This window comes from Molossus molossus, unplaced genomic scaffold, assembly GCF_014108415.1.
Source record: "Molossus molossus isolate mMolMol1 unplaced genomic scaffold, mMolMol1.p scaffold_m16_p_17, whole genome shotgun sequence".
NCBI classification, from domain to species: Eukaryota; Metazoa; Chordata; class Mammalia; order Chiroptera; family Molossidae; genus Molossus; species Molossus molossus.
The window spans coordinates 17,746,104-17,765,403 of NW_023425352.1; positions in this window are offsets into that span (position 1 = coordinate 17,746,104).

Below are 19,300 nucleotides of genomic sequence, written 5' to 3' on the forward strand. Positions count from 1 at the left end.
CACCAAAAAAATAGATAACTTAGAAGAAATAGATAAAGTCTTAGAAATATAGTAACTACCAAGACCATCATGAAGAAATTGAAAATCTGAACACGTCAGTTACTAGTTAGATTACCGAGTCAGTAATTAAAACCTCCAACAAACAAAAGTTCAAGACCAGATGGCTTCACTGGTGAATTCTACCAAATATTTAATTAATGACAATATTTCTCAAACTCTTCAAAAACTGAAGATTAGACACAAATTCATTTTACAAGGCCAGTGTTACCCTGATACCACAGCTAGACAAGGACACTACAAAAAAAAAAAAGCAACTTACAGGCTAATATTCATGATTCACAGAGATGTAAAAATCATCAATAAAATATTAACAAACCAAATTCAACATACATTATAAGGATCATACACCATGATCAAGTGACGCTCATTTCTGAATTGGAAGGATGGTTCAACATGCATATCAACAAATGTGACACAATATATTAACAAAATGAGACATAAAATCCATATGATCATCTCCTGTAATGTGCCTCAACAGCATAAAGGCCCTGTACAACAAGCCCAGAACCAACATCACACTCGACAAAAAACGGAAAAGCTTTTTCCTTCATTATCAGGAACAAGACAGGGATTCCTGCTCTTGTCACTTCTATTAAGGACAGTACTGGAAGTCCTAGCTAGGGCAATTAGGCAGGAAAAACAAATAATGGTCATCCAAATAACAAAGGAAGGAGTACAAGCCTTAAGGACTCTACCAAAAAATATGTTTTACAACTAATAAATGAAGCAGGATACAAAATCAAGCCCCAGAAATTAGTGGTGTTTCGACGTAGTAGCAATAAATTAGCTGGAAAAAGAAAAAAACAGTTACATTTACAATAGCATCAAAAATAATAAAATATTTAGAAATATATTTTACCAGGGAGGCTAAAGATCTACACACTAAAAACTATAAAACATCGATGAGAGAATTTGAAGATACAAATAAATGAAAAAATAGCTGGCATTCATGGATTGGAAGATTTAATTGTGTTAAAATGTCCATGCTACCCAAATTGATTTACCAATTTCATGCAGTCCCGATCAGAATTTCAATAGCATTTTCACAGAAATAGAAAAAATATCCTAAAATCTGCATAAAACCACAAAAAACTGAGAGTAGCTAAAGTAAGCTTGAGCAATAAGAACAAAGCATTACAATTTCTAATTTCAAATTATATTACAAAGCTATAGTAATCAAAATAATATAGTACTGGCATAAAAACAGATACACAGACCAATGAAACAGAATCAAGAACAGAGAAGTAAACCCACACATAAATGGTTAACTCATCTTCAACAAAGGCACCAAAAACACATAATGGGGAAATGATAGTCTCTTCATTAAGTGGTGCTGGGAAATCTGGATATCTGCATGTTAAAAAAGAAAGAAAGAAGAAGAAGAAGTTGGATTGCTATGTTACACCATATGCAAAATCAACTCAAAATAAATTACAGAGTTCAACATAAGATCTGAAACTGTAAAACTCCTAGAAGAAATCATAGAAGTTCCATTATTTTGGTCATAACAATGATTTATTGGATTTGAACCAAAATACGGGCAACCAAAGCCAAATAAGCTAAATCTTCTGCAGAGCAAAGTAAATAATCAGCAAAATAAAAAGGCAACCTTTGGAATGGCAAAAAAAATTTGCAAACCAGATGGGGTTAATATCCAAAATATGAAAGGAACTCATATAACTCAAGCCAAAAAAGAAGTAGCCTGATTAAAAAGTGGGCAATTAACCTCAATAGACATTTTTCAAAAGATGAAATACAAGTGGACTACAGGTATACGAAAAGATGTTCAACTCACAAAAGATCAGGATATGCAAATTAATACCACAATGAGATGCCACTTCACACCTGTTGGGATGGCTACTATGAAAAAGTCAAGAGGTAAAAAATGTTGGCAATTGTGCAGAAAAAAAGAGACCCCGTGTACATTATTGGTGGAAAGGTAAATTGGTATCGTTATTATGGAAAACAAAATGGTGGTTCCGCAAATATTTTAATCCCATGGGATTCAGAAATCCTGCTTCTGGGTATATATCCAAAGGAAATAAAATCACTATCTTGAAGAGACAGCTGCACTGCCATGTTTATTGCAGCATTATTCATAGAGGCCAAGATACTAAAACAACTAAGCATCCACTGGCAGATGAGTAGATAAAGAAAACGTGGTATATAAATATATAATGGAATATTAACCAGCTATAAACAAGAAGGAAATTCTGCCACGTGTGACAACATGGATAGAATTTGAGCATATTCTGCTGAGTGAAATAAGCCAAACACAGAAAGACAAGTACTGCATGATCTCCCGTTCATGAGAAATCTAAATAATGTCAAACTCATAAGAGTCTAGAATGGTAGTTGCCAGAGGCTAGAAGGTGGGGAAAATGAGGAGATGTTGGTCATGGATACAAACTTTCAGTGGTAAGATGAATACATTCTGAAGACAATGTACACCAGGGTAACTACACTTAAAAATAATATATTGTATTTTTGAAATTTGCTAAGAAAGTAAGTAGATCTCATATCTTCTCAAACCACACACATGCTCACACAAAGAAGTAACTATGTGAGCTGATGGATGTGTTAATTATCTCAGTTTTGGTAATTACTTTATAATTTAAAAGTTTATTACATCATCACATATACCTTAAATATGTAAAATTTTACTTTTCAATTTTATCTCAATAAAGATGAAAAAAAAAAAAAAAGAATCCAGCACAGTTACACACACTCACAAATATTCTGGTGATTGTTTATGAAAATGACCTTTTTTTTCCTATTTGTTTCCATATCTTTATGGTAATGTCTCTTTAGATATTTATTTTTGATGATCTGAAGCTTGTTTTCTAGTTGAATTCTGGAGAAGAATTATTGGGAATGATAGTCTCTGAGTTAGAGTTGATAATAACAATTTACCTTCAATCATCATGCTTGGAAATCTACGTAGTTGGCATAAAATCTTTGGATTCCAATTTCTTTCATTAGAAATATTAAAAGTGTCACTATATTTTCTTCTTAAATAAAGTGTTACTATAAACCAGACTGATGGTAAATTGATTTGCTTTCACTTAAATTAAGTATTACTATAGACCAGACTGATAGTAAACTGGTTTGCTTTCATTTATAAGTGCTGTGGTCATTTTGATGGTGGGAGCAGAATTTTGTTTTTTTTCCTTAGAACTTGAGAAATTGTACTAATTAGATCTGTTTGAGATATTCTGAGAATATTTCTTAAGTATGTAATGGATTTTTAACATGTAATTTAAATCTTTTTTTCAGATACTTAGAATTATAATTTTTAATACTTATTCTGTTTCTATATTTTGTTATTCTTCCTTGGAGACACCTATATATCAAGCTGTATCATCCTGTATATGTTTAAATTGACCACTTATTCACAAATCATTTTTACATTTCTTCTTCTTCTTCCTCCTCCTCCTCCTCTCTTGTTCTTCTTCCTCTTCCTCTTCCACCTCTTCCTCCTCCTCCCCCTCCTCTTCTTCCTCCTCCTTTTCCTCTGTTGCTTCTTCTTTGCTTTTATTCAGTCTTCTGTTCATTCATAGCTCATTTTAATTTCTGAATTTATTATTTGAAATTTTTATTATCTTTATTAAGATCTAATACATATCCAAGTGTTTTGAATTATGATTCATGTTATCTTCATATCTTATGTCATTATCTTTCTGTCATAATCTTCCTTTGAAACATATTACAGTCATCTCTTTTATGATCACGCTTTCTGGCATGCTTTTCTTGATGTGGAAATATCATTCTGCTACTTATTTTCTTCTTCTTACGAGATGTTGTATAATGTTTCATTTTAATCTTCTTGTTATTCATTTTACAAGAAATAAGTTCCCACCCCACCCCTACTTTGTGGCTTTAGAGTACCCTCTTCTGTTGTTTTGTTGTGATGTTCAAAATTTGTTTTCTCCCTTTCTATGGCTCCTTTCCCACTTTTATCTGGACTTTCTTTTGTTTATGGACCACCTCTCCTCCGTGCAGAAATTTGCCTGAAAAGGAGTTCTGGATCACTGATGTTGAGAGTTCATGTGACTCGGCCTGCTCGGCGTCTGTGGGGCTCCATTCACCCCCTACATTGACTTGCTTTGGAAGTTATCAAAGCCCCTTCGTTTCACTAGCTGATTCCATGGCTGCCTGAGGTTTACGTGTCCATTTGTGTGCTTTTTGGTTTGTGTTTGGGGATTGTCAATTCATGTAAATGCCTATTTACTTACCTTTGCTCCAGCCTGAACATTTTATAACATAGTTATTGTAATCAATGGTGGTTTATCCCCACATTCTTGTATGATGCAGTTTATGTTGAAAGAAAAAAGTAAGGACTATTCATGTAGACATTTTCCAATTTGTTATATTGTTGGTGTCTTTATTGCTAAATGGCTTCTCTGCTTCTGTCATGGAACTGTAGAAAGACTAAATTATACCGTTATTTCCACTTTTAAGAAATTCTTTAGATTATTTTATTACATTTCATAATCCTCAGAACTAATTATTGTTGTTGTTCTTGTTGTTGTTGTTATTATATGGAGAAGACGACTAACGCTTTAGATATCAGGCAGATTTTTTAAGGTGGAACCTCTAGTAGGAGAAATAATTCAGGTACAAATTTCTCATGTTTCTGACACGTATGAAGTATAGACCACACTATAGGCTGCCCCTAAGTGTACCGGAAGCTGACAAGGGAAGGGTAGGTAGGAAGGGGACAGTGAAGAAGAGAGAGGGGACTATACTTGTTCCATGGAGGGAGAAGCCGTCATGTTAGTGTTTGAGAAACTGCAAGAAGGTGAGTGTGCCCAGAGCCTGTGGGCCAGGAGAAAACTGCTGACACGTAAGAGGTAAACAGGAATATGTGGTTCAGAACATTGTAGAACATAGCCAAGACTGGGTTTTATAGAATGAGTGCTTAGAAGAATAAATTAAGTATTAGGTATATTGTGCTTTGAATCATTCACAATCTGGAAGTCTAAAAGCAAGGAGATGGGACATGTACAAATATTCATGGATCAGTGGGGACATTAACCAAACCCAGAATGAAAGTGGTACGCAAGTGGGGAGAAGCCGATGAAATGAGCTGGGCAGGTGAGGCCAGTCCTTGCTCAGAGGATCTTGGGAACAATGGCTTTGCCATCACCTCGATTGCTGTTGAGTGAAGAGTTGTCATGGAGACCATGACACAATGTTGCATAATCAGAAACTGAAGAGAACAACAGCTTTAGTCTGAAATAGGAAAACACATTTATTTTTTAAAGGCACATTCTCTTTTATAGTTTTCAGAGCCCTGCATCAGAAGAGCCATGATATGTACTTGTGAAAATACTATGGCAATGACTTCACTTCCTTGCTTTTTATATCCGCTATCTTTTATTACTGCCACTGAGACTTTGAGTTGGTTTTGCGATGTATCTTAATACACTACAACAGCCGGTACTTTCTTCATTCTTATTCAACAAAGCAAATGCATCAGGGAGGGCAGTGGAAAGAAAATGCCTGTGACTCAGATGGCATCTTTATATGCAATCGAATGAGTAAGGATGTGCAAATGTATCTGTTTATAAAAGACAATATCCAGCATCACTAAGCTATAAATTAAAAGAATATATAAATTAAAGCCAAAGTCTACACCCCACTGTTCCTTGAGTATCAATCTATTATGAAGTCTTATGTCTCTGCGTAAACTTCGGGTTCTTCTATGTTTGGCATGTGTAGGACATAGTTGTGTAAAATCCACTGGACGATGCAGATCAAAGAACATTATTAACTTCAAGGAGGTAGTTAGTCAGCAATATTTTTAAGGACCTATTTTGTTAAACTTTTACATTGTTCTGAATTTTGTGTCATCTCATCCCCTCCAAAGAGTTGAGGATTGTATCCTAAGCATGTTTACAATGTACATGCCCAGCTGCACTCAGCATGATAGTCTCAAGAAACAAGAGACATACCTGGACATGTGCTCTGTGTCAAGCACTGGCGTTGGTGTCAGGGACCACAGAGATGATGACAATGCTATACTTGCTCTTCGTGAGCATACAGATTGTTATGCTCAAGTCTGGGCATTGTAAGTAGCTATGGATGAAATAAATAACTCAACATGCCTTACAAATAGTCTTCCCTGTGTTAATTTCCTTTACCTAAAGCCTCTATGAGAGCACTCACTGGGTCCTAGTCAGCTCTGCATCTCTAACGTGCCTGAAACAATATAGTTTGTTAAAATAATGATTGTGCTGGGAAGACAAAGCAAAACAATCTGAACAATGTTAACATTAGAAAGATGCCATATAATAAATCAGAAATGATAAGATTTATTTATCTGAATTCCATTTTTGAAGACAATGTAAGAATAGATTTCCGATTTTCATTTTTTTTTAAGACCCTGCCATTGTATGGGAAAGTAGGAAAATCAAGGACAGAAGATGCTCTGGAACGTTTAGAAAGAACGAAAAGGCACACAGCAATGCAAAGTGCAGGGGTGGGGGAGACAAGAGCGCAGGCGACTCTTTGTTTGGATGCTTACTGGTAGTGTAACTTTTATTTGGGAAGCAAGCTCCCCTGCATGGTGATTAATGAGGAGGAACAGTGCAGTTGAGGTCAGGTGACAGGCAGTGAGCTCCAAAACGCAACAGGTGCTTTGACTATGTTTGTGTTGTAAAACTGCACAGTTGCGGCCTACCGAAGCATTCTGAAAAGATTCTGCCCCTAGCATTAATAATCATAACATCTCACTGCGCATCCTCTCTTGATTCATCCCTTTATTTAGAACTGATAGATTTTGCCTTCAGATTTCTCTCTTGGAGGAATACTTTGTGTTAAATACTTTGTTAGCCATTCTCCACAAAATGCATTTTTCTCTTACATCTTAAGGGGGGGAAAAGGGTCCTGTTGTAGTTTGCAACAAGCAGCAGGGGAGAGAAGTCAAGTCATTCAGACAGTGTGTGCTTCTCTACCGCCTATTTAAAATGTCTCCAACATCCCTCCAGTGTCCCTACATAGTAAGTTGTCGCTTTCCTCTTCTATGTTTTTCAGCAGTTCTCCAGCAAGTAATTGTACTACTAAGTCACATCACATGTTTAGGGTCCAATAGCCCTATTTTATTTTCTGCTAGTTATAAAATCATCTCCTTCGCCCAGAATCCTACCTTCTGTGCCTCTAACCATCTCTCACATCCAATGAGCAAAGCTATATATAATTCAACCTGGGAGACTGGGAGGCCGACAGAAGTTAGCTAGTTCTCTCTTCCTGTGATACTGCCTACCTGGCCCGGGGGGAGTTAGGGCAGCGGGGAGGTGCAGACGAAAACAGGGGTACATCCTCACCGCATTTCTAGGCTGCCCGTCCATCATCACAGGAAAGGTCATACACACAGAAAGAGGGCAGAGCTGAATGCAGGTTTTATGAGCTTTTATAAAAAGGAGACCAAAAGTTAATAACAATCAGATGCTAAAGTAATTATTTATTAGATTAAGAAAAGAAGGAGCTTTGCCTTCTTATGAATTCAGCAAAGTCTTCTGCCCTGGATATTAAAGACATAAGTCCTGGGATGGGGGATACAATATAAAGGATATAAAAATATTATTCATGAAAAATGCTCTTAGGGACATGATTTGGGGCTAGAAGGTAAGACCCTAAGTGCAAACCCACGTACTCAAAAATAATCACTGGACTCTTTGTTATGTCAAGAAAGAAAGTGTGTAACTACTAACAGATAACAGTAAATAGAAGAAGGAATGAAGAGGTGTTCTAGAATATCCTAGTTTTCCCCTTGGGGGTGCAGCGATCAAAAACATGTTTAGGAGACTAATTCTCATAGGTGGGTCTTAGATCGTCTGGTTGAAAGCGCACAACATAAAACACCCCGCTGCTCTCAGCCCATCCTTATGTGCTCCAGGGGGTCCTCAGTCAGGCCTTGTGCTCACTAATATACTACGGGAGAAGTTCAGAAAGTGCTTTGTTTTGTGCCCAGAAAGTCATCATCAATAGCCAGGCCATGCACAGCTACATCCGATACTCTACAACCAGGATAAGCATGAGGGTCATGGTGGGAACGACGCAATAAGAACAAGGAAATTCTTTTGGGTGTTAACCAACTGCAGAAGCATTTTGGTTTCAGCTCCCACTTGACAGCTGGAGAAACCAAACACAACCCTAAGACCGAGTGTGCTTTGTACAGGCTGGGTTGTGTTCATCCCAGAGCACCGGCCCTTTGATCCCATGTCTGGCTTTCTCCGTGTGGACTAAACCACATAGAGCTTTACTTCGACTGGCTTAGCGAATCCCTTTTCTTTCCTCCTGGAGATGAAAGGAATATTAATAACCTGCACTGAGATCTGAGCACTGACTTCTGCTGGGCGTCCACAGACAGAGTCAGCAGAAACTCCAGAGCTCGGGACCCTCGGCCTGCAGGTTCAATCAGCGGGGCCTTGGTTTGAAGACACCAGAGTACCCTGCTCCTACTCTTTATACTCAGATTCCTTGTGGTCCTCGGGGCAGACTTCTTCCAAGCGGGAAATCACCCTGGAAGCATTAAGCATTGATGAGACCCTTCTCCATAATGCTATATGTTCCCAGTTTAATGATTAAACAAGAAAGGAGAACAAAAGGTCACATTTCCTTTGCTTTGCATGTTGTTGATCGGAACTCATGATTATTTAAAGGTCTCTCTAGGTACTCTCATGAACACAATAACATGCTGAGATTTCTGTCTCCTCTGTTTTGGAGGCATCTCCTGCTCCGTAGCTCGTGGGTCATTCACCCGGCCGTTCTCTGTCTCACCGTGTTATCCACTCAGGCCGAAGAGACAGAACACTGGGGAGGTGTGGGTTCTGACTGTGTAGTGTGGCCTCAGACAGGCAGTCCAGCTGTGTCTGTCTGCTTCCTGGGTCAGAGAAACCCAAGTCAAACTTACAGACAGAAGCAGGACTGAGGAAGTGGCGGATAAAACACTAGAAGACCTCACCTGAAATCCTTTGGCCAATTGCTGTTTTGCGATGTCTGTTTTCTACCTATATATATATATAAAATGTAGTCTGCAGTTACTCTGAACGTGTACTGTTGATTGCAGAATACAAGAAGTGCCTAAAAGCCACATTCTGTTTTTGGACGTGTCTCGGTCTTCTTCAGAGTCCAGACTTAATCAAGAAGCTTTGGTTGTATTGGGTCATGCCCTTCATACTTCTGAGAATCCTTTTGTCCAGCTGATAGGATAGAGTTGTATCCCCTTAAATCACACAGAGGTTTTTAACAAAGGACGTGACAACCACATCCTTGACTTGCCCTTCGGTTGGGTATTAATGGAAGAGTTCAGTTTGGGACTTTCTCCTAAAGCTTTGTTTGAATGGGCAAGCATTTAAAATCATTAAAAAGTTTTATTTTTTATTCCTGCATATCTTGGAAAGTGTGGGCGGTGTACATTCCCTCGTAATTACATTTACAATTCTTCTAGAGAGGATTATTTTTTCTGTAATAATAACATCAAATTCACTTAGTACCATCACCCCACGTTCAATATTATGTCACAAAACCACTTGCCTGAAGGCTCAAGTTTATTAATAATATCCTCTGTATTCCAAATTACCACAAATGATAGATATACCAAATATTCTACAGCCACATAACATAGATTACCACTTTTTTTTAAATAATTTTTTATTGATTTTTGGAGAGAGAGAGGAAGGGAGACGGAGGGAGGGAGGGGGAGAAAGAGAAAGAGCAAGTCGATTGGCTGCCTCCTGCATGCCCCTACAGGTGATCGACCCCACAACCTGGGCATGTGCCCTGACCTGGAATCAAACCAGCAACTTTTCAGTGCACAGGATGACACCCAAAACCAGGACAACACTAGCCAGGGTTCAGCATCCTCCAACAACTGTTCTCACTGCTCAATCCCCAACCCAAAGACACTATTTTAGATTTTTATTTCAATGCCAATTTCTGTATCAGTTGGCAACTGTACAATAATGTTGCACAATATATTAACCCCACATGTCAACAGTTTACAACGATTAGTACATAGTCTTGTTTTTATGGGTCTGCACAGTAGCTGCAGCTTAGCTTACCCAGACTGGCTCAACTCTAGGGTGCAGGCTCAATTTATGTTTGTTTCACACACATTTATTCTGGGGACCATCCTGAAGGAATAGTAACTACTCAGAGCATGATCTTCTAATGGCAGGTCACTGGTGTATAAAAGGACAACCTTCGGAGCACAGTTAAAGCTCCTACTTCTATCCCATTTAAATTCCATCAGTCAAAGCACAGCACATACTAAAGGCCAAAGAACAGTCTCTACCCACCATGAAGCCATTGCAAGAATATGAATGTTATTACTTTTCTATAGAGAAATGACTAATTAGAACCAACCATTTAATCCACCACAGCATCCAGCACATGCTGGGCCAATCAGAAAACGCTCATTTACGTTGAACAGTTGCTTTGGATTTAAAGAGCCTAAGAACAGGCCTTTGTGCGATGTGATTGGGTGTGGGGGTGGAGGAAAGGGTGTCTACAGAGAAAGAGGCACCCAGCGGAATGGCCACCTGAAGTGGACTGTGAGAGGCACAGAGGGCTTTCTTGATTCCTGACACATTTCCTCTCCTCCTTCCTGTTCCTGCCCAAGGCTCAGAAGGTTTCCTCTCCTTCTTCAAGACCCTTCCCTAATCCTCAAAATACAGTTTAATTTTATTTTTACACTAGATCAAGATGTCTTCCTATAATTTTAAACTAAATGTCTCCATTGCATACAGAAGGAAGTTAATGAGGACACAATCCTGCATTAGATCTCCACCAGATGTATAACATCTCATCCCTAGCCAGAGGGGCATTAGATGACATGGTTCCCTGGGTCACTTCTAGCTTAGAAGCTCTAGAGGCAGTTGCTCTGAGGGTTTGTTCTTCACTTCATCACACCAACAAGTGTTACGAATGTCAGTGAAGACCATCAAAGTGGATGGATAACTCAGCCCACTCCAATGCTACACAACCAACTCAAAGCATATACACTCTTCTGGTAGAGCATAACAATTATCTAAGCATCTACCATGTACCTCCTTACTGCTTCCAGAAAAAGCATGTTAACTCAAGGATTTTTTTTTAATCCTCACCCGAGGATATTTTTCTATTTATTTTCAGATAGAGTGGGAGGGAGAGAGGGAGAAATATCAATGTGAGAGGGACACATCAACTGGTTGCCTCCTGCATCACCCCAACCAGGGCCGGGGACCAACCACAATAGAGGTATGTGCCTTTGACCAGAATCAAACCCAAGACTCCTTGGTCCGCAGGCCAATGCTCTACTGCTGAGCCAAACCAGCCAGGACAAGGGTTCTTTTCTTTTTAAATGTGATTGTGTGTGTGTGTGTGTGGGGGGGGGGTAATGACAAGCCAAAGAATGAAGAGGAAGTTAAATGAGCTTCTAGATGGCAATCTTCGTAGATAGCACAAACTGTATATTCATCACTGTTTGAAGGTAAATTGCTCTTTTTTCTGGGCATAGAACCATGCTTCCAGTCATGCTACTCTCCACTTCTTCCAACAACGGGATGGCAAGTTGAAGAATGATGGCATTGGTGATACTGTTGGTGAACAAGCAGGTGCCATCTCCTGGGAAGGAACAAGCAGAGCAGTTGGGCCACCTTGCATCTGCCAACAGGAACAAGAATTTTTCTTACTTAGACAAACCTATACTGCTGACAGAAGCATGTGAATTCCAGATTTCTTCACACAGCTCAGCCTCTTACAGCCTTTCCTGAGAGAGCTGGACTGAGTTCCCCGCTGTACGTCCAAATAGTAAACCCAGCAACACAGTGAAGAATGTGGTGTGGAAACAACACTCTTTCCCCCTTGGGTTGGTTTGTTCTTCACTTCAAAAACATGTGGATTGGAATGTGATATATACAATTTGTTGATCTGACATTAAGCAATCACTCCATCTCTTAAGGCTGATGGGTAAGGCTTGGATAGAATGCCTACCACATGGAGCTGGTGTGCAACGAGATGAGCTACGCCAAGAGCTCAGCATAGTATCTGGCAAATAATGAAATTGGTTTGTATCTCTCCCAACTCTTTTCTCTTAGCTTGTCTTATTGCAGTAACATATATGATTATATTATGGATGACACACCTTTTTAAGGAGAAAATAAAGTCATTACCTCTTGACACTGTAACATCCATTGATCCTCAGTCTTATAAAAGGATTCACTAGACTAAAACAGTGCTGTTTCTCTACAGAGCCTTCTGGCTTCTGGGCAATGTCTTCTTCGGATATTAGAAACAGAGAGTTGGAGTTACTCATTTTGCAGATGAAGAAAGAGACCGTCAAAAGATCAGGTGTCTTGCTCAAGGACATGCAGCTAGGTAGTGGTGACACCGAGTACAGACGATCCAAGCGCACACTTCACTGCACCTCCCACCCTAATGTCTGAAGATGAAGAACCCACAAGTTTCTCTGGTTAGTTGCCTACTAATGTTTTAGCTGAAATAGCAGCCAAAGAAATAATGATAAAAGAGAAAAGGTTGATTTTTCTAACTTCTTAGCACAAAGAACACAGATAGCTGATGGATTTCAGCAATCTGTTTGCATTAAGCAAGCTCATGGATCCCAAGTATGTCCAAAAACAAATATTTTTGTAGGGCCCATGAAAGTACGCCATAAAAGAGCCCTCCCATAACCCCCACAAAGCTTAGGATCCGGGAACACTCAGCAGGGGACCCACTACATGACACACAACAAGCTTAATTAAAGCAGAGAGCAGCCTACAGAGCTGGACCACCTGCGTCGTCGCGGAGACCTGGAATTTCTTCAAAACAGATAGAATGAGGAAAGAAGAGTTCAATACAATGCTGAGCTCCAAGACAGACGTGCTACGGTTGCTATCATGCCCCACGAGAGGGTGTCTGCATGAAGTAGCCAGGCCTGAAGATTTACAGCTGTGCAGCTGGGAGCTTCGTGTCAGGGCTGAACTCTCTGAGGACAGTTGCTGGGATGTGCCTGGTGATTGCTGACGCTGCAGGTGGGAACGACGCCTGGGGCTCAGATGCAGAGAACAGCTGTTTCTAAACCTGAGACACCCCCAGGTACCAGATCTCGTGCCCCGCACAGAGGTAGCAGAGAGAATGGCTGAAGATGCTACATTTGGAGATAATAACCTCCAGAAGCACCAAAACCTCAATTCCTAGTGAGCAGCAGGCTAAGAGTACAGTCGTCTGAGTCAAAGAGACGGCGAGGGCGGAGGGGTGAAGAAGGACTTCACGCTGGAAGTGAGACTGGGCTCCGCTCACCCAGGCCCCAGGACCCGTGCTCAGCTCTGTGCTCCCTTCTGTCATCTGTCATGGGGTCTTCGGGCACTTACCTTGGCATTCCAATCCAGGTTGTTGCAATATCATCCTTTGCTAAACTTGTCATTACAACTCAGACATTTCCTAAAAATTGTGACCGTAGACCTTATTTCTGAAGTTGCTTCATTATGTTTTCAACCGTAAGAGTCGGTTGATGTGCAATGCTCCTTACCAGCCCAGACGGAGCACTGACTGGTTGTGGGCTTCTGCTCCCATGACTTCCAGGCTCCTGGGTCTCCCTAGCAAAGGCCATCAGACACGATGTATTCACTCCTATTCTCCACGGACCCATGTCCTTTTGCCCCAGCAATGACTCTGCAAAAGATTTCTCCTCCCCAAATTCCTACCCTTGCTCTGTTTTTACAGACACCTGCAGAGGCTGGATTTAAATTTTCCAGTTTTCTTTATTCACATCTGTGAACGATTCGGCTTCTGAACGACTGAGGAACGTTGCCGACCTACGTGTAATAGGGAATCTCTTCATTCCTCCGAGCCGGTCTTTATATCGCATGGATTTGAATATCACAGTTCACTCTATCACAGTTAGTGACCCAATAACTGTAGACTGCGTGGAGAGCCTTCAATTTTCTCAAAATATAGGAGAAAAAAAGGTATTTATTTTTAACTAGTTTTATAACCATTTTTTTGCTGGTCAATATTTAACAGCTCTCTCTCCAGGGAAAACAGGACTAATTTTTCGTTTTTGTTCATTTCTATGGTGTAAATACTCCCACCCTGTCTAACTTCAAACAAGCTACCTAATTACATGACTGATCACAGAATTGGGATGAGATGCTCACAATCAGCTTCTGCAAATCAATATGAGCTGCCCAGCCCACCAGCGAATCCTTAACGAGGCCCTTTCTGCTGTACCAACGTACGGATGTCACCATGTTCCCCTGGTGTACAGTTTGAAAATGAAAAGAATACACACCCTCTCACAAGCATGCATATACACACATATATTCTAATCAGGTGCAAAGCATAATGGGAATATTCTCCGAATCCCGAGTGGAAAGGTCACTATTAGTGAGGATATTTTAAGTGCATGGAGAGTAGTGTGTGATATCATGTTGTAAGAGAAAAAAACCCAGAATCTATTGTAATAGACTTCCACATACTTAGAACATTGCCATTGATTTTAAAACACAACAAATAAGTTTGCAGATGGAAAACATTTTTAACTCTGTTCAACACACAGTACCTGACTTTCGATGGTTCGAACTATGACCTTTCACTGTTACGGTGGTGCGAAGGCTGTACGCATTCGTTAGAAGCCATGCCTGATTTGGATCAATGCTCAGGTCAGCGGGATGTGGTGTGACCCGCTCCCATGATGCTGGGCAACTGCAGGAAGGTGACCCTGCCCACCTGTAGGGTAATGTAAGTGTTCTGGCCACATTTAAGATACTCTCTGAGCATCACTCCCATTTCTGAGTATGTCTTCATGAAGAAGCCCTAAGAATGTCATCAGATGCTTTTATCTTTGTGGCACCACCTGGAAGCCATGCCCTAGGTCAGTCTGCCAGGTGGGTGGGGAATTGGTGCTCTTTCCCTCTGGGGACAACAGAGACTCTTCAGCGCTGCCTACCAGCCTCTGTTGTCAGCTGCTGAAATTCGGGACTTTGAAAACTCATCGTTTCAAAGCTGATGGACGTGAGGCTGTCTTATGGGGCACAGGGTGGGTGGGTGGGGGAGTGAGCGTCTATGGGAAAGCAGCTGATAAGAAATGATTTCAGACTGTGGAAGAGAGTTCAGCTAGCACCCCTCCAGGTTGCCCTGACCCTCCAGCACAAATGTTCAAATTTTATTGTGCAGGTTACATTGAATAGAAATGGACTTTTAAATGGTTAAATATCAGTTTGATGTTAACAACTTGAGACTTAACCAAATCAATAGAAATTACCGAAATCAGGACCCTGTGGTTCATTTCACACGTAAAGTGAGAGAAATTGCACCGGGGACTGGCTATTGATTCTCAGCTGTTGGTGCCTCCGCAGATCCCTTCTGAGGGACATGTTTTATTTCTGTCTCTCCTCAACCAATTCTTTCTTTCACTGTGTCCTGGTATGACCTGTGCACCCCCATCAAAATGAAACAAACAAACAAAACAAAACCAAAAACCACTCTCACACCCCCTTGCCTTGACCAGTGTGGCTCAGTTGGCTGGAGCTGTGTCTTCTGAACAAAAGCTCACGGATTCCATCATCAGCCAGGACACATACCCTGGTTGTGGGTTCGATCCGTGGACAGGGTGCATGCAGGAGGCAACCGATCAATGATTCTCTATCACATGGATGTTTCTCTCTATATATCCCTCTCCATCTCTCTCTCTCTCTCTCTAAAATCAATAAAAATATATCCTCAGCCCTGGCCTTTTGGCTCAGCAGTGAGAGCATTGGCCCTTGGACCAAAGGGTCATGGGATCGATTCCTGGTCAAGGGCACGTACCTGGGCTGCAGATTCTATCACAGGACCCAGTAGAGGCCCGGTGGGAGACAATCAATCGATGTTTCTCTCACATTCGTGGTCCTCTCTCTCTATATATATATGTATATCCCTTCCAATCTATCTGGGGAAAAAAAACTTCATGAAAAAATATCCTTGTGTTAGGATTAACAGCAACAACAAACATATCCTAGGGTGAGGATTAAAAGAAAATGAAACACACACACACCCTTGGCTCAGTTGATCTCACAACTGCTCTCTTTTCTTGCTTTATAAGTTTTATTCTTTTATTTTTATTTTTCTTATCACCTGAGGACATTTTTCCACTTTTTTGTTCAGATAGAGTGGAAGGGAGAGAGAGGAAGAGAGAGAGAGAGAGAAACATCAATGTGTTTCACATCGAGTGGCTGCTACCCACACAACCCAGCCAGGGCCAGGGACAAACTACAACCGAGGTATGTGCCCTTAGCCAGAACTGAACCCCGGTCTCTCTGGACCACAGGCTGATGCTCTAACCGCTGAGCCAAACTGGCCAGGGCATAATTTTTATTCTTGTTGACTGCCTTATGGAGGTAACATTGAGTAAAGCAAAATTTCACCACGAGAATGTCATATCGCAAACTCCCTAACGACTGGCACCATCGGATAGTGTAAATAGACCCCAAGAGACACAGTAAGCTGGGAATCCTCTGCGTTATTTAAAACTCAACTGGACAGCCCTGGCCAGTTTGGCTCAGCGGTTAGAGCGTCGGCCTGCGGTCCGGAGAGACCCGGGTTCGGTTCCCGCTAGGGGCACATGCTTCGGTTGCAAGTTTGTCCCCGGCCCTGGTTGGTCGTGCGGGTGGCAGCCACTCGATGTGTCCCCTCACATCGATGTTTCTCTCTCTCTCTCTTCCTCTCTCTCCCTCCCACTCTATCTGTACAAAAAATGGAAAAATATCCTCGGGTGAGGATAAAAAAAAAACAAACAAACTCAACTGGACAAAGTAGAGCCAGGGGTTCAGTGCCACCGCTTTGGCCAGCTGGGAAGGAGGAAAGTGAACACAGGAGATTCCCTGGCCCTCAGCTCGGTTTCACTGGCTGAGCCTGAAGCTCCTTCTCCCTCAGCGACACCCCGGGACAGGACAGAGCCTTCCTCGTTCCGCCACCACAGAACTAAATCAGAAGAGGGGAGGGTCCCTCCTGCAGTCCCCAGATGCAGCACAGGCACCCAATCAGGACCCACGTCCTCCTCCCAGGCCTGCTCCCAATTAGGCAGCAAGTCCACGGACATCAGTGGGGAAGCGTCAGCGTGTGACACTCAGCACAGGTGCGCGGTCACCCCGCACCGTCCGCAACTTCCAAGGGCACTTTCGTCCACACACGGGAAAGCGTTCGTGCCGCCAAAAGCACCTGGATTCTCACGGCAGAGCATTACAGCCATGATCCAAGGGCGTTGCTATGTTCCTTTGCTCACTTTGTCACAGCTGAGGGCCTGGCTCCAGGCGGAAACCCTGGGACATCGCCCAGCCTGCCCACGGAGGGAAGGCTCAGCCCGCACCTGGTGGGGCAGCCCGTCCTCCCGCGCGGACTGTGCACAGCCGTCCACGGCCACGTGCCGCAGCAGGTCACCGTCAGGACCGAGCTGGGCGCCTCCTCAGAGGGTCCCCAGGGGAGGCCTCCGCACAGGTCCTGCCCGGATCCCCTGCCAGGACCACCTCGCGGGCCTGGGCTAAGGCACCTTCCTTCTCTGACTGGTTTCCTCCCCCAGCTCCTCCCCGCCCTCTGGGCCCTGGGGCCACAGAGAGTCGGGGCTTTGCTGCAGGCTCTCATGAGAGCAGGGTCCCCTGGCCCGGGCTGCACTTCATCTGACCAGAGTGCACGCCTTGCTGTGGAGGAACCGGCACGCAGAGGTGGCCCTCTGGGCGCCTCCTGCCTGAGCCTTCTGGGAGGATAAAGGCTCCTGGTGAACTTTCAGTTAGGCTCCTCGTGTCCTCACCAGGGAGCTGGACGCCAGGACTTCATCATGTTGCAGAAAACTGTTCTGACCCCAAACACGGGAACTCTGTGCATCAGGGCAGGGAGGCAGGTCAATGTCCCCATCACCTGGCACCCTGGACCTAGGGCAGTGGAAGTGGCGTCCTATGAGAACGGGGCAGGGACATGGACACACTCTCCTCCCTCCCCAAACACCAATGAAACAGCGCCTTCCCCTAAGCCAAGGGCGCCCTGTGCACAGCTTAACCGCTCAGCGGGCTCTGGGGGGAGTGTTCCTCCCCCTCCACCGAGATGTGCCCTCCTAGTCCCTGGACCCTGGGACACGTCACATTACACGTCAGACGGACTCTGCAGAGGTGGTGACCTCAGGACCTTCACATGGGGGGAGGGCACTCATCCTGGAAAATCCACTGGGGCCCCACGTAACCTCAAGGGTTCTGAGAAGTGGAAGAGGAGGTAGCAGAGGACGTTAAAATGATGCACCGAAGAAAGACCTGACGCCACCCTTTCTGGCTCAGGAGGTGGAAGGAGAGGCTGTGAACAAGGAACACTGAGGGCCTCTGGGAGCTGCAAAGGGCGACAAATGGGCTGATCCGAGACCCTTCAGGAAGCAATGCAGCCTTGCGACCTTCCCTCTACCAGGAGACCGGTGCTGGCTCCCGGCCTGCAGGGTTACAGTAGATCCTGGAGTTCGGGGGGCTCAGCACGGAGTCAACATTACAGCAGCCACTGGGAACCAATGCGGGCTCCTCACAAGCTTCCTGTCACCTGATCCTAAAACAACTCATCACGCAGGCATCACTATTATTATCTCTATTTGCAAAGTATTGCCTCTCCCTAAGCTTTATATTTTCAATTTTTCCTTCAAGTTTAGAGGAAGGGACATAATTTGCTCAATGTTGCATACCTAGTAGGAGGCCAAGCTGGAATTCTGACATACGGATGATTCAAAGTTATGTCCCTTTTCTATTATATCCTCGGCCCTTCTCAAGTGTTTTTGCGACCCCAGCCTCCAGTAAAGTTCAGATGAGTTTTATCACGACATAACCACTTACTGCCTCGTACCCCAGTCCTGTACACGCCTGCCCAGAAACCAATTGCTGCTTGTCTGCTCATAATCTATTGTAATGCACAGGGAGATTCTCATGCAAATTCTCTTGGATTTTATACCACTGATTGAAGAAAATAACCCAGCCCCCAATCGTCATCATGATTACTTTGCAGGTCACTCTGTCCCTGGTTCCCTTATCAGCTCAGCCTCCAGGGCCACCAGGCCGCTGCACTCACGGGCCACTCATGTGCCCTGGGAAAGCAGCCTGTGTGGGCAGCAGCAGCCCACAGAGTCCAGTTCACAGAACGGCCAGGCACCACTGTCATTGCAAGGGTGTGCTGTGTCCTTAGCTGATTGGTCCCTTTGTCAAGCACAGATAACCATCTAAACTGCAACACCCTGGCCTGATGGATGACAAGT